Source organism: Mobula birostris, chromosome 13 (genome assembly GCF_030028105.1).
Source record: "Mobula birostris isolate sMobBir1 chromosome 13, sMobBir1.hap1, whole genome shotgun sequence".
Taxonomy (NCBI): domain Eukaryota; kingdom Metazoa; phylum Chordata; class Chondrichthyes; order Myliobatiformes; family Myliobatidae; genus Mobula; species Mobula birostris.
The window spans coordinates 85,228,391-85,245,851 of NC_092382.1; the positions used below are offsets into that span (position 1 = coordinate 85,228,391).

The window sequence follows — 17,461 nt, forward strand, 5'->3', positions numbered from 1 at the left end:
AGGATGCCAGAAGGATTGAGCTGTTGAGTACTGCTAAAAGGTTAAAACTTGGAAAGGTGAAATTGACAATGAGGAGGTCACAGAGGCAGAGGATAATAACTGAACATTGTGTATCCAAGGGTGTGTTTAAAGTGGAGGAGTTGGAGGTGTTTCCTGAAAGTAAACTGAGTGAGCTTGAGCTCCCGTACAAGTTAAAAAAAATAAAGATGGAGGCTGCAGAAAGGCAGAGGCAGTTTGAAGCTAGAGAGGCAGAAAAACAGACGGAGGAAGCAGAAAGACAGAGGCTGTTTGAGCTGGAAAGATAGAGAGATTGCAGCAAAGGGGTCTAGCGTTAGACTCTGGTGATAAGTTTGAGGCCAGTCGGGAAGTTAAATTGGTACCTCCATTTGATGAGGCAGAGGTTGATAAATACTTTCAGCATTTTGCTCAGAGTTTAAAGTGGCCAAAAGAGGGTTGGCCTATTCTCTTACAAAGTGTAATTAAGGGGAAGGCTCAGCAAGCCTATTCTGCTTCGACAGTTAATGAAACAGCTGATTATGACATTGTGAAACAGGCTGTGCTCAAAGCTTATGAGTTGGTCCCAGAAGCATACAGGCAAAAGTTTAGAAATTTGAGGAGATCTCTGAACCAGACTTGTATGGAATTTGCTTATGAGAAGTTTGTGTGTTTTGACCGCTGGCACACATATAAAAATGTAAATGATGACTTTAACAGCTTGAAAGAGTTAGTTTTAGTTGAAGAATTCAAAAGATGCGTCCCTAATGACTTAAAGACATATTTAGATGAAAAGGATGCTGCCACTTTGCAGGAGTCTGCTAGATTAGCAGATCAGTTTGCTTTAACTCATAAGGTTAAATTTACCCTGAATAAAAGCTACCAAAAGAGTAGCAGGAATAACCAGGGTAAACCAGAAATTAATGCTGGGACTATTAACAAGAGTAAGGATGAAGGGAAGAAGTTGAAGGAGAAATATTCTGGTCTTACTTGTTACTATTGTAAGAAAGCTGGTCATATGATGGCTAATTGTTCCATCCTGAAGAGGAAAAAGGAAAAGGAGGCAGTCCCAAATGCCTGTGATCAGTCTGTTGAATCACCTATAAACCCACATTTTGTTGAGGCTCAGTTAAGGACTGAGAGGTCTGACCGAGTGAAGAAGGTATTTGATCATTTTATGTCAGATGGGTTTGTATTAGTAAAGGAAGGGTCAACCCCGGTACCAGTGACAATTCTTCGAGATACTGGGGCTTCTCAGTCACTTATATTAGACAGTGTTCTAAAGTTCGGTGATGGGATGGACATTGGTGAGGCAAATCTTATTAAGGGTATTGGGGGCAGCATGGTTTCTGTGCCATTGCACAGGGTAACTTTACAGTCAGGGTTGGTTTCGGGACCTGTTAAGTTCAGATTATGCTCCGGTTTACAGGTGGAAGATGTTACTTTGCTGTTAGGGAATGACCGGGCAGATGGTAAAGTTGTTCCTGCAGTGCAGTTGACAACTAAGCCAACCACTGACGATCCACAGATGGATTTTAACATTTATCCTTCCTGCGCAGTAACTCGAAGTATGGCTAAATGTCTGCCAACGCAGACGGTTCTGTGCAGCATGATTCTGATACCCATGACAGCCAAAATCGGGATTCAGGTTATGACGACTTAAAACAGAGATCATCTTCCTCTTTCCCTCCTGCTCCATGGAACCAGACTCAGTGCCAGAGACCGGATCGCCGTGGTCGTCCTCTGTCAGGTCATCCCTCTCAACAGCATCCAAAACGAGATAACGATTACTGAGGGGGATGGCCACAGGGGTGCTCTCTACTATCTGAGCTCTTCCCATCCCTTCCCTGACAGTCACCCACTGATCTAACTCCTGCAGCCTCGGGGTGACTAACTCCTTGTAGCTCCTATCTAACTCCTGCTCACGTTCCATTACAAGCTGCAGGTCATCAAGCCGCAGCTCCAGATCCCAAACGCGGTCTCTCAGAAGCTGCACCTTGGTGCACCTGGCACAGATATGGCCATATGGGAGACTGGAAGATTCCCGGGGTTCCCACATATTACTCCCAGAGCAAAGTACTAACCCTGCAGACATGCTCTGGTACACGTTTATATGCTCAGTAAACATGTTCACTGCTTAATCACCTGGAGGAGGGAACGAGATGGGAAATAGTCATAGTCATACTTTATTGATCCCAGGGGGAAATTGGTTATCTAACTATGCAGAGAACACAGAAGCAAAGGAAGGAAATCTAATGATGACATTCTGTTTCTGCATCAAGTAGTTCAAAAGGCAGATTGTATTTTGGCCTTCACCGCACAGGGATTATGTAATGGGCCAGTGTAGCTACCATTGTACAGGGTGTCAGTGAAGCTACATCTGGAATTCTATGCACGGCTTTAACCCCCAAGCAGAAAGAAATCTTAAGAGTAACTATGGAGTCAGCCAGAACAGTTTTACCAGTGTAATAAATGGGATGATTTACCAGCAGAGGTGAGATGAGTTGGCCCTGAATTTAGAACATATTTACAAACAATAGGTTATTTGTGAAGCATCTTGAAGTATCTCTCCTCGTCAGTCAGAGAGCCACAGAGAAGGGTCGATGAGAGATGCTCATTTCAAATGGAGATGTGTGAAAATTCCTGGAAATTTATATTTTCTATTTAATTTTGCTTTGTGATCAATGAGCTATCTATCTATTTGAGTGTACACTCTTTGGGATTCACTGCCCTGAGGGTATGAAGGCTGGTTGGCCGGGTATTTTTGAGGTGGACATATATAATTAATTAAGGGGAGCGAGGGGAATGGACACAGGAGCTTAAATCATAAACAGTTGTGTTGAATAATCATGAGATCATAAGACACAGTGGGAGAATTTTTCCTCTTCTCTGTTCTAAATGGAGGTCCCACTATTCTGAGGGTGTGTTCCCCTGGCCCCCGACTGCAGGAAAAATCCTCTCCACATGCACTCTTTCTCAGCTTTTCGGCATTCGACAGCCTCCCTCATTTTTTTTCTAAATGCTATAGGATACAGGCCCAGAGACATCAAATGCTCCTCATGCATTAAACCTGTCAGCCTCAGAATCATTTTCATGAACCTCCTCTGGACTCTGTCCAATTTTTCCCGAGATGAGTCCCTACACTATTCATAATAGTCCGCGTGGTTTAACCGTTGCCGGATAATGTTTCAACATAGTATCCTTATGAATAGTCCTCTCGTAATGAATGGTAGCTTCATATTTACATAACTTTACTGGTGAATGCCCAGAGTGAAGAATAGAAGGAAAGGCGATGGGCAGTGATTTTGTTTTCAACTGGAAGGAGAAATCGATACTGATGCATTCAGGTTTGAGCTACACAGGTGGAGTATGATGTGCTTCTCTTCAACCCTCAGGCTGTCAAGTTGAGCAACTCCAGCCATTACTATTCTGCCATCATCCCTGCTAGTGTTCCCTTCCTATCAACTATGGTGAGCTCTTCTCCCGTGCCTCCGTAGTTCCCCTCACTCCACTAATAATGATGCATCTTGTTGTACCTTTCCCCACTCAAAGTGCAGGGTGAATTCTAACATGTTATGATCACTGCATCCACATGCTTCCTTTACCATGAGCTCCCTAATCAAATTTGGTTCATTACACAACACCCAATCCAGAATTAACTTTTCCCCAGTGCGGACAATTACAAGCTGTTCTAAAAGGCATCTCATTGGTATTTTCCAAATTCTCTCTCTTGAGATCAAGCACAAACCTGATTCTCATAATCTCCCTCCACCCATCTGGCTCACGGACTGTTTGCCCCACTCCCATCGGGGGGTAGACTACGCAGCATCCTCACCAGGACTACCAGCCTCTGGGACGGCTACTTTTCCCAAGCAGGAAGGCTGTTAAATATCTCTACCCACTAACCCACCCTTCCACACCATCAGACCCCTCCACTTGTCTGTCATCTTATGTGCAGACATCCTATGCCAAGCGTCACTTTAAGGACATACAATCAATCCATACACAATATATAAGCTGTGGATGTATGTTTTCACTATTGTGTTTTTGTGCTGCATTGGAGCCGGAGTAAGGATTACTTCGACCTCATTTACACTTGTCTGCTGGAAATGGAACTAAACAACCTTGAATCTTGAATAAACATTTCAGCAGGTTGCAGCGTCACGTTTCTGTCTCTCAACACTATTGTGGCGGAGCGCCACCTGGTGACAATAGTGTCCATAAATCAGGGGGTCCTGTTATGGCAATTCACCACCAAGTGGCAGTGTTGTCCACAAAAGGGAGAGGCTTGCAGCGATAACGAGAGGTGCAGGGGGCTGGAAGCCAACTGCAAGTGGAAGAATTGCCAGACCTGCTCCAAACCACTCTCCTCACCACTAGTCAAGGTCCCAAACAGTCCTTCCGTATGAGGCAACTCTTCAACATCGTGACTGTTGGGGTCATCTACTATTTCCAGTTTTCCCGGTATGGCCTCCTTGACATTAGTGAGACCCGATGTAGTGTCTGCATTCTGCACGCTGTCCCGATGAGATTCTGCAGATGTTGCAGATGCAGAGTAACATACGCAAAATGCTGGAGGAAGTCAAGAGACCAGGTAGCTTCTATAGAGGGGGATAAAGCAAAACAGAGATTTCCTGCCAAGACCCGTCATCGGGACTGGAATTGGGGAGAAGCCAGAACAAGATGGTGCGGGGAGTGGAAAGAGTCCAAGCTGGTCTGGTCCAAGGTGAAGCCAGATAAGAGTGAAGGTGAGTGGGTGGGGGAGGTGGGAGATGAAGTGAGACGGTGTGAGGTGGGAGGTGGAAAATGCAAAGGGCTGAAAAGAGGGAATCTGATAGGATAGGAGAGCGGAAAATGGGAAAAAGAAGGAAGGAAAAGAGGAACTAGAGGGAGACAATCTGCAGTGGAGAAGAGAGAAGTGGGAAGACGGAATGGAGGAGACGGACATGTGGGTTGATGAAAAGAAAAGGTGGAGGTTCAAGTTGAATACATCGATGTTCATATCATCAGTAGTAGACTGCCGGAATGTAATATGAGGTGTTGCTCCTCCAGCCTGAGAGTGTTAGTTAAACAATGAACCGGAAATGAGTGGGTTAATAATTTTCCCCTGGGATCCCTATTACATCAATCCTCTCTCACCTCAAACTGGTGCCCTCTGTTGGTTGATTCCACAAAAGCGGGGAAAGGGACTGCTCTGTACACTCATGGTTTGGAAATCCTGCACAAGGTCAGCCTCAATCTCCTGCACTTCGAGGCATGAAGTCCCAACCTGCCCAACCTCTCTCCAGAACTCAGTCCCTCGAGTACCGGCACCATTCTCATAAATCTTCTCTGCACTCATTGTAGCTTGACGTCATCTCTCCTATAGCAGAATGACCAAAACTGAATACAATAATCCAGGCGGGGATACCCGAACAATACCCTAACCCTACTGCAACCTCACTAGCCTCTTCTTCAGGCCATGAGCCATGAGGTATGAGACAGGGGCTGCTCAGCCAATCAAGTCTGCTCCACCATTCCTTCGTGTCCAATTGATTATCTCTCTCAACTCCATTCACCTGCCTTCTCCCCATAATCTTTGAACATCCATTTAAAATACACTCACTAACTTGGCGTCTACTCTGTCCATGGCAATGAATTCCAAAGATTTACCCATCCCTGCTAAAGAAATTCCTCCTCATCTCTGCTTTCAATCGATGCCCTATATAATTGAGGTCGTGGCCTCTGGTCCCAAACTCACACAGTATAAGGTGCATCTTCCTTATAGGCAGTCTATTGAGGTCTTTGAATATTTAATAGGTTTCAATGAGATCCCCTCTCTTTCTTATGGACCAGCGAGTACAGGTCAAGGCCGTCTAACGCTCCTCATACGTTAACCCTTTCATTCCTGGAATCATTGTCATGAACCTTCTCCGGACCCGTTCCAATACGATCACATCTTTTCTCAGATAGGAGGTCGGAAACTGCTCACAATACAAGAAGAGCGAACAGAAGGAAATCTGCAGATGCTGGAATTTCAAGCAACACACGTAAAAGTTGCTGGTGAACGCAGCAGGCCAGGCAGCATCTCTAGGAAGAGGTACAGTCGACGTTTCTGGCCAGACCCTTCATCAGATCTCCTGATGAAGGGTCTCGGCCTGAAACGTCCACTGTACTTTTTTCTAGGGATGCTGCCTGGCCTGCTGCGTTCACCAGCAACTTTGATGTGTGTTACACCAACAGCGATCTGACAAATGTGTTATAAAGCTACAGTGTCACATCCTTGCTCTGAAAAGCTAACATTACAGTTGTTATCCTTTATCAACTCAATCTGCAAGCAAACCTTTTGGGACTCCTGCTCAAGGACTCCCAAGTACCTATGCACCTCTGATTTTTGAATTTTCTCCCATTTATTTATTTTTTTCTTCGCCCTTATTCCTTCTACCAATTGTACGTGACCGTACACTTACATACACTGTATTTCACCTCATACCTCGTTGCGTGTTCTCCAAACCTATCGAGCTCCTTCACGACGAAGGAAATAAAACGGCTTAAAGGGACTGACCTTTTGGACACTGCACAAACCTTCCTGATCTTGCAGCGGCTATCTCAGATGCAAGCCACTATTTCTGAACGAAGATTCAATAAGGTCGATCCTTTATAAAACCGCCGAACGACACCAACTTTACTCAATCCTTCGTGTTCCCGTACTTCAGTACGGTCTTCACTCTCCTATACTAGACTGTAAAGGTAAATCAAAGGTGCAACACAGAAAACGTGCAGTGATTGGTGAAACTGCTGGCACAACGATATCACCTTACAATAGAATGTATAACTCCACTTTAAAACGAAACCTCGGCATGAGACGAATACGCAGCAGGTCGAAGTAACTGACGAATCAACTGCAACACAGCAGGGGTTTCCCCCTTTTATATACCTGTAGGGAACATGTCATCACGTGACGTCACACTAGCGGGAAAACTACATCACCCCACCATCACAAGACCATTACATCATGCTCACAAAATACTCAAATACATCATGGTCATAAGACCGTCACAAGATACCCACGAGGTATGTAACACCTTCCTGCAAAAATGGAAAATTGTGGTCTTTGATGAGAAAAAATTAACAACTATTTACAGAAAAAAATTAGAAATCTATAAAATCTACAACATACGCAATGTACACAGTGTTATCATACAGCACCTTACAAACTAATATACAGTAGGACTATTAGAAATGTTAAAATACATTTACAGGAAATACATTACCACGCCATAAAAAATACATTGTGCATTCAACATCTAGATAGACAGTCAGCAATCACGTTATCTTTGCCTTTAATATGAGTTATCAAAATATTATACTCCTGCAACATCAAACTCCAATTCAGTAACCTTCTAATTTTGTTTTTCATCTTACTCAATATCACTAACAGATTATGATCGGTGTAAACTATGAGTGGTTTCTGAGTTGTACCAACATACACATCAAAATGTTGTAAAGTCAAAACAAGAGATAATAATTCCTTTTCTATGGTTGAATAATTTCTTTGATGCTGATTAAATTCCTTAGAAAAGTAAGCTATTGGACAATCAGCCTGATTACCATCATCCCTTTGAAGTAACACTGCTCCTGCAGCCTCATCACTAGCATCTACAGCTAATGAAAATGTGCTTTCAAAGTAAGGTGACCTGAGCACCGGTTTGTGACATAGCAGAGTTTTCAATTTATCAAAGGCCTCTTAACAAGGCTCTGTCCAAACAAACTTTTCACTTTTCTTCAAGAGATTAGTTAACGGTAATTTACGGTAATATCCTACCATTCCCAAGAATTTTCTGAGAGTCTTTTTACCAGTTAGAATTGGTACCTGTAAAACTGCCCGAACTTTTGCCTGAATAGGAGCTAACTTACCCTGACCCACAACATAACCAAGGTAGGTCACAGTGACATGACCAAATTCACTTTTAGCTAAGTTAATAGTTAAGTTAGTTTTTGAAAGCCTTTCAAATAGTTTCTCCACCTCAGTAATAAGGGCTTCCAAAGTATCATTTCCTGTAACTTAATCATCAATATAGGCATCTGTATCTTTTAACCCATGAATCACAGAATTAATCATCCGCTGGAAAGTACGTGGTGCATACTTCATCCCAAAGGGAAGAACATTATATTCATATAACCCAGATGGGGTTACAAATGCAGAAATCTCTCTACCTGTATCCGTCAATGGAACACACCAATAACCTTTTACCAAATCAATCTTTGTAAGGAACTTTGCTTTTCCAACTTTGTCCACACAATCATCCACTCTAGGAATAGGACACACATCAGTTTTTGTCACAGCATTCACCTTCCTGGAATCCATACAAAACTGAATACTACTGTCTGGTTTAGGCACCATAACACAAGCTGAACTCCAATTCGAATTAGAAGGTCTAATAATATTATTCTCCAACATATGTTTAATTTCATGTTCAGCAAGTTCACATTTTTACATGTTTATCTGATATGGATGTTGCTTTATGGGTTTGGTATCTCCAACACCTACATCATGTGAAGCTACTGTGGTTCTTTTAGGAACATCTGGAAATAAATCCCTATATTTAAGAATTAATTGCTTCATCTGCTGCCTCTGTTCCGGCTGTAAATGAACGCATTTCTCATCAATATTTTCCAGAATTGTTGAGTTTGGTTACCTGGCAGAAATAATGTTGGGTTTAAAATGAGTTACAGATGAATAAACCATTAAGTTCCTCATGGGATCAGACTCACTATTATTGACCACAACAGTCATTCTAGTGGTCTGTTTCTCATAAGATGGTTTTATCATATTTATATGGCAAAGCTGTGTTGGCCTTCTTCGATCTGGTGTTTTTAAATCACATAATCCACATAATTATCTTTTGTTATACCTGATAAGGACCATGAAATTTAACTTGTAAAGGGGTTGTTTGCACCGGGAAAAGAACCAACACCTTATCTCCAGGCTTAAATGACCTCATTCTAGCTTCCTTATCATACCAAGGTTTCATTTTTCCCTGAGCCGATTTTAAATTTTCCCTAGCTAAGCTATAAGCTTTATGTAATCTTTCTTTAAATTTTCAAACATAATGCAGCAAATTAGTATGTACCCTATTTATTAATCCACCGTTCTTTTAACAAGGCCAAATGTCCTCTAACTCTTTGTCCAAACACAATTTCAATAGGACTAAAACCTAAGGATTCCTGCACTGACTTCATACCTTGATGGCCACCCAAGGGCATATTATGAGCCAAAGTTAAAATCTCATTCCGATAACCTTTAGGAACTACTACCTGGTAAACAACCTCCCATTCTTCACTTGCAGGAATCGTTGGTGATCTCCACTTCCTCATTAATACTCCCTCCTCAAAATAATATCCCGCTGGCACCTTCTCAATTTCACTACCTGGAAGAGCTTGTTCCTTTAATTTGATAATTTCAGGATCTTTAATCTGCTCTGCTACCATCTCCGTCTGAGACAGAGAAAAATCTTCATGGTCGGCCTTCCTACAAGAATCTTGATCAAACAATGAATGTAAGAACGATTCTGACACATCCTCAAAATTCGAACCCCGAGGTGATCAGTCATGGTAGCAGACCCATTCTGCACATCAATCTTTTTGGCTATAGCTCGGATTACAACATGAGAAGAATCCGTGTTAGAATCCACCTTTGGTTCCTCAGAGACGGGCTTTATTGTCAAACGCACTTCAGGAAAAACTTGTCCATTTGCTAAGTAATTTCCTAACAACAGAGAAACACCATTCACGGGTAAACTGGGTTGTGGTCCTACTTTAACAGGTCCTTTAACTAACCCTGACCTTAAATTTACTTTATGCAAATGTACAGGTATAAGGGCACTCCCAACACCGCGTATATAGTTCACCTCACCAATGTCAGACTCATCACTAAACTTAGAACACTGTCTAACATAAGTGACTGAGAAGCTTCAGTATCCCTAAGGATTTTTATTAGCATTGGAGTGGATTCCTCTGTCAAGGATACAAATCCTTCAGTTATAAAATGATCATATTCCCTCTTAACTTGGTCAGACTCTGACAAAGCTTCATTCGAATTTTTCGAACCCTGTGGATTTGCAGGTGTTTCAATATGTTGCACACAAACATCTGGGACCGCCTCCTTCTCCTCCTTCTTCAATCGGAAACAGTTAGCTATTACGTGACCAGGTTTCTTACAATAATTACAAATAGGACCAAGATGTCTTTCCTTCACATGTTTCCATTCATCCTTACGGTTCTCACCAACTTCTGATTTAATTTCTGGTTTACCTTGACTCTCTGTGCTATTTTTCCTTTTGAAAGTTCTACCCGGAGGAAATTTACACTTGTGGATTAGAACATACTCATCTGCTAATTTAGCAGACTCCTGCAATGTAGCAGTGTCCCTCTCATTTAAGTATGTCCTTACTTCAACAGGGATGCTCCTTTTAAATTCCTCCATTAAAATAAACTATTTTAAGTCATTATACTCTTCATTCACATTTTTAGAGGAAACCCATTACTCGAAACGCACAGATTTATCGTAGGCAAATTCCACGTAAGTTTTTTTTTCTTCTACAGGTTTCTTCAAATTTCTGCATCTTTCTCTATAAGCTCCTGGAACCAGTTCATGCACTTCCAGTATATGATGCTTCACAATATCATAATCAAGTGTTTGCTCAGCAGTTAAAGCTGTATAAACTTTTTGAGCTTTAACTTTAATTACACTTGGTAACATCACAAGCCATTTATCTTTCGGCCACCCTGAAATCAGAGCTTCAGTTTCAAAGTGTTGGAAATATTTATCCACTTCTGTTTCATTAAATGGAGGAACTAATATAACTTCCCGACTAGCAACAAACGGGTTTCCTAGGACCAGAGGATTGATTCTCCATCTTTAATTTCTCCATGGCTAGCTCAAATTCCCTCTGTTTATCTGTTTCTCTTTCTCCAAATTCGCTTTTCCTATAAGCTTCTCTTTCGGCCACCTCCGCTTTAAATAATTCCAACTTTATCTGTTCAATATGTAACTGCATCTCCAGATTACTCATTGGAGACATATCTAACACTTCTTTATCAGAATCACCCGAATTTATATAATATTCCGCTATTTCCCTTTGAATTACTGGCTTTGTTGTAACCTTCGAAATACCTTTAAGGTCCAGACTTCTAGAAATCTCGGATACATCATCCCTTTTGGCCTTCGCTAATACCTCCGGGTTTGGGGATGCCATAAACTCGTCAATATTCATTGCTGCCGAATACCACCCACAGACCAATCAAACAAAAGAATCGGGTATTTCCCTTTTCCACATCAGGTTGATAATTAAAGAAACACTTAGCCTCAAAATCGGAACATATCACAGACGAGCCCCAATTCTGTCACCTGTCCAGCAACACTGAATATAGAATTTAGTCAGGTTTTACAAACAAACACAAACATTTATTAAACTCTGCTGAACAATAGCGAAAAGTATTCAAACGACTAACTTAACCGGAAGTTAACCATTGTACAGCAACTCTGGAACAGTTCTTAAAGTGGTAAATTCAAAAGTTCAAGTGATTTATACAGTCGGTACGGAGAGACTTCTCTGGAAACGGAATTCATCCAGGCGTGACGTTACTGCTGATCCCGTCCAAAGGATTCACAACGAAGGAAATAAAATGGCTTAAAGGAACTGATCTTTTGTACACTGCATAAACCTTCCTGATCCTTCAGCGGCTCTCTCAGATTCCTGAACGAAGATTCAATAAGGTCGATCCTTTATAAAACCGCCGAACGACACCAACTTTACTCAATCCTTCGTGATCCCGTACTTCAGTAAGGTCTTCACTCTCCTATACTAGACTGTAAAGGTAAATCAGAGGTGCAACACAAAAAGCTGGCAGCGATTGGTGAAACTGCCGGCACTACGATATCACCTTACAACAGAATGTATAACTCCACTTTAAAATGAAATCTCGGCATGAGACGAATACGCAGCAGGTCGGACTAACTGACGAATTAAACAACGAATCAACTGCAACACAACAGGGGTTTCCACTTTCATATACCTGTAGGGAACATGTCATCACGTGACGTCACACTGGCGGGAAATTTACATCATCCCACCATCACAAGACCATTACATCATGCTCACAAGATACTCAATTACATCATGGTCATAAGGCAGTCAGAAAATACCCACGAGGTATATAACAATGGATACAGTCTTACGATGATGGGTAAATGAAATCAGCTCTGTTCGTGTGATTGAGTTGAGCAGTGATGGAGAGAGAGAGGTTTGGTGGTTATATGAGTAAGCCGATGCCGTCGACCCTCCGTTGTCCTCCGAAATGACCTTTAAGTCACCGAATGTGACCACATAAAGGAGACCAACTTCTGTAGTTATTAACCTAGGCAAGGATTGGATACACTGATATCTTCCCACCGGTCAGCCCTTTTCCACACTGCGAGAGCCACTGATCAATCCTCCAAAAACCCACCTTTCTGTGGGGACTACAAAGCTCATCCAGTGTGCTAAACCATGTGTGTGTCTAACAACCAGCTGACCTTGTGTTTATCTCAGCATGCTGAACACCAGCTGTCCATCACATAACACCGCCCTCGGTCACCATGACGACTCACGAGCTGCTTGTTGCTCTCTCTCTCTAAATCAGCTGAATCCTCTCTCTCTATTTAAAGGTACAGTCCATAAGGGATCATTCAGGATATCGTCACACCTACTTACCTTTTGGAAAAATTGTGATCAAAGAGCAAAATTTTTAACTGTGCATTACAAAATATAAAGCAATGCGGATGTGATTATCATGTAGCACATGACAGAATCGTATACAAATACTAGTTTCTATTTCACTTTTAAAATTAACATTCAGATAGTCAATCTACCATGATATCGTCTTTCTCTTTCACATGCTTTGTTACAAAAAAAGTCAAATTCCTGCAGAACCAGATCCTGGTATATTCAAACTGGCGTTTCATCACCCATTGTCCCTTTTCCACTTCACCAGAACAATTAACCATCACGTGATCAGCTCACATAACTGCCTGAACTTCATGCTGCACAGGTAACACCTTATCACCAGTGTTTCCCAAACTAAGCCCATTTGGTGAACTTCCAAACAAGTTGTTAATTCCAAACAAGTAATTACTTTTATCTCCAACATATTTAGTTCCACAGGTTTCCATAGTAACACACACAGATGGTCCCTCCTGGTCAAAACAACACTTCAAGTTTTGTCTCTCCACACCACAAACTTCAGTTTGTTTATTTCTAAAGTCCAAAACAAACGGTAACAGACTAGCAGGCACCTTGTTACCAAACCACCGTCCCTTCAGCAAGGTCAACGGTCCTGAAACCAATCCAGACTTTAAATTTACCTTATTCAAAGGTTCAGAAACAACACTTCTTTCTTTATCTTCAATAACATTTACCTCACCAATTTTCATCTCATCTCCAACTTTTAGAACACTGTCTAATACAAGTGACCGAGAATCCTCAATTTCCACTGGTACCAAGGTTAACCCCTTATTCACTGAACCAAGTCCATCTTACACTAAAGGACTGCATTCCTTTTCAACCAAGTCAGACACCTCAGACCTTAACTGAGTTTCAACACAAGGTTCAGTACCCTGTGAATCCACAGGTACTTCAACAACCTGAATACAGGCAATCGGGACGGCTGCCTGTTCAGGCCTTCATCACTGGTCCCAGTTTCACATTGCAGGTTACCCTGATCCTGCCAGCTACTCTCTGGGAAACTCTCATCCGGAGTAAACTCAACCTCGTGGGTTAAAACAACCTCGCCGCTGACTTAGCAGACTCTGAAAGGGTCTCAGCCTCTTTCTCATCCTCCTTCTTTAATATTTCTAACCGAAGCTGATCCTCAGCCTCAGTAGGTTTACTTTCAACAAACATTTCCCACATATCCTCTTCAAACGTTCCCTTGGATATATAATGCTGTGCTATTAACGCCTGTATTAACACCTTCCTCATTCTAGTGGTCACAATAAGGTTTAACATGTCAGCAATTCCCAACAGCAGAGCCCTCTTAGCATCATCCAAGTCTTCAGGGGTTTGTTCTGCCATAAATCTTTCAATACTAGCCTCCATTTCTGCTGTTTTGTTTTCCTGTTTTCCCACACAAACAAATCTTCCCCAATCACATCGAAATTTAAAGGACCAGTTGCTAAACTGGAGATCCCAGCGGTGCCTCCAATTTTGTTACGAACCCCATAAAGGGTTTAAAGAACCAGCAGTAATGGAACATACCTGGAGTCTGGTTTTGCTGTTAACTATTTCTATTTTTATGAGTAACTACGCAAAACAGTAACATAAAATCAGATAAATAAAACAGGTTAGCAAAGTTTATGCATATATAAGTGTGGAAATATATAAAAGCCAAGCTTCTTCAAGGTTAGGAAGTAAATGGATACAGTCTAACGATGATGGGTAAATGAAATCAGTTCAGTTTGTGTTACTGATTTGAGTAGTGATGGAGAGACAGAGGTGTGGTGGTTGTTCGAGTAAACTGATGCCGTCGATCCTCCATTGCCTTCCGAAATCCCTGAATGTGACCACGAAAAGGAGACCGTCTTCTGTGCTTAAGTTATCAACCGAGGCCAGGGTTGGACACATTGCTAACTTCCCACCGGTCACCCCTTTTCCACACTGATCGATGCTCCAAAGACCCACCTTTCTGTGGGCACAACAAAGCTCATCCAGTGTCCAGAACCATGTGTGTGTCTAACAACCAGCTGACCTTGTGTTTATCTCAGCATGCTGAACACCAGCTGTCCATCACATAACACCGCCCTCGGTCACCATGACGACTCACGAGCTGCTCGCTGCTCTCTCTCTTTTTAAAGGCACAGTCCATAAGGGATCATTCAGGATATTGTCACACAATACTGACCCCTATGGAGTACCATTAGTTACCGTCAGCGAAACAGAATTCTCCACATTATTCTGACTCTTTCTCCCTTGTCAGTCAGCCAATCTTCGATCCATGCAAGTATCTTTCCTGTAATTCCATGAGCTATGATCTTGTTAAGCAGCCTCAGAAACAGAGAAACATAGAAAACCTGCAACAAAATACAGGCCCTTCGGCAAATTTACTAACCTATCCCTCCACTTCGTATCCAGGTCATTTATAAAATCACGAAGCGTAGGGGTCCCAGAACAGATCCCTGAGGCACCCCACTTTCACAGACCTCCATGCGGAATATGACCCATCTACAAACACTCCTTGCCTTCTGTGGGCAAGCCAGTTCTGGATCCACAAAGCAATGTCCCCTTGAATCCCATGCCTCCTTACTTTCTCAATAAGCCTTGCATGGGGTACCTTGTTAAAGATCATCTTAAAATCCAAGCTGACAACACCCAGTGCCTCTGCTTATCTGTCCCGCCTGTTATTTCCTCAAAGTATTCCAAGAGATTTGTCAGACATAATTTCCTCCAAAGGAGTCCTGCTGAGTTTGGCGTACTTCATCATGCGTCGCCAATTACAGTACCCAAAAAAACTCACCCGTAATACACACTATCATCTTCCTGACCACTGAGGTCAGACAAACTGTCCTATAATTTCCTTTCTTCTGCCTCCCTCTCTTGTTAAAGAGTGGAGTGACATTTGCAACTTTCTGGTCCGCCAGAACTGTTCCAAAATCCAGTGATTCGTGATAGGTCATTACTCATTACTTTCAGAGAAAACTAAGGGGGGTTTTCTTCACTCACAGGCAGGGAGAGTATGCAACGAGCTGCCAGAGCAAGTGGCAGGGACAATTTCAATCTTTAAGTGGAGTTTGCTTAGGTCCATGGATGAGAAGGATATGGAGGGCTATGGTCCAGGTGGAAGTTGTTGGAACTCGGCAGATTAATGCTTTGGCACGGACTAGATTGGCCGAATGGCATTTTCCTGCGCTGTAGTGTTCTATGACTCTAATGCCTTCACAATCTCTTCAGCTACCTCTTTCTGAATCGTGGGGTGTTCACCTTCTGGTCCAGGAGTCTTATCTACCTTCAAAATTTTCAACTTCCAAAACATCTTCCCTCCTTGGTAAAAGCATGTAACCTCACTTCTGACCTAGATACTCCTGAATGTTTGGCATTTATGTAATAAATTCAATGACACAATTGTAGTAGGTGACTTCAATCTGCAGGAGAATTGGGAAAGTCAGCTTTTTGTGAGATTGCAAGAGAGGGAATGTATTGAATGCATACGAAATAGCTTCTTAGAGCAGCTGATGGTTGAGGCTGCCCAGCGAACTGCTATCTTAGATTTGGTGTTCTGTAATAACCCAGGTCTTATTAGGGAAGGTAACATAAAAAAAAAAAAAAAACATTAGAAGGCAGTGATCATAATATGATTGAATTCCTACTGCAATTTGTGAGGGGGAGCATAGGTCACATGCACAGTATTGCAATGGAAATGGAATAAAGGGAATTACAGAGGCAGGAGACAGGCGGTTCCCCAGGTGGCTGACGTTTCTGAGAATAGTTCATAATGTACAGGATAGATATGTCCTCCAGAAGTAGTTCCCAAACAGCGGTGCTACGCTACCGTGGCTGGCAAAGGAAGTTAAGGACTGTATAAAAGTCAAGGAAAGTGCTTATAAGGTAGCAAAAGTAAGCAGGAAATTAGATAATTGGGCAGCTTTTAAAATCGAACAACAGGCAACTAAAAAAAACTATATGAAAGGGAAAAGTGAAATATGAGAGCCAACTAGACAACAATATAAACAATCATAAAAATGCGAAAGGGAGGCAGGAGTTGATATTGGCCCGCTGGAAAATGATGCTCATGAGGTAGAAATGGGGAAGAGATGGTAGATGAACTTGATAGGGACTTTGCATCGTCTTCTCTGTGGAAGACACTAGCAGTGTGCCAGAGATCCGTGAGTGTCAGGGAGCAGGAGTGAGTGCCATTGCTATTACAAAGGAAAACGTGCTAGGCACACTCAGTTTCTTAAAGTTGAAAAGTCACCTGGACCAGATGGACTACATCACAGAGTCCTGAGGGAGGTTGCTGAAGAGGTAATAGATGCAATAGTCGTGGCCCGTTCAGAATCACTTGATTCTGGCATGGTCCTGTAGGACAGGAAGATTGCAAATGTCACTCCGGTGTTTGAGAAGGGAGGAAGGTATAAAAAAAAGCAAATTATAGTCCAGTTAGCCCAACCTCAGGGGCTGGGAAAGCGTTTGAGTCTAATATAACAGATGAGGTTTTGGGGTACTAGGAGACGAAAGATAAAATAAGTCAAAGCTTCTCTACAGGGAAATCTTGCCTGACAAATCTGTTAGAGTTCTTCGAGGAAGTCATAAGCAGGATGGACTAACGAGAGGCAGTGGATATCATTTAGTTGGACTTTCAGAAGGTGTCACACATGAGACTGCTTGACAGGATAAAAATCAGAAGAAATACTGGCATGGACAGAGGAATGGCTGACAGCCAAGAGGCAGCAAGT

The 17,461-nt window shown here is 42.2% G+C and overlaps 1 protein-coding gene across 1 annotated transcript in view; it reads left to right on the plus strand.

Annotated features, from left to right (window-relative positions):
• LOC140208031 (uncharacterized) overlaps positions 1 to 17,461 on the plus strand; it is a 150,501-nt gene that overhangs the window by 87,151 nt on the left and 45,889 nt on the right. The window lies entirely within an intron of this gene.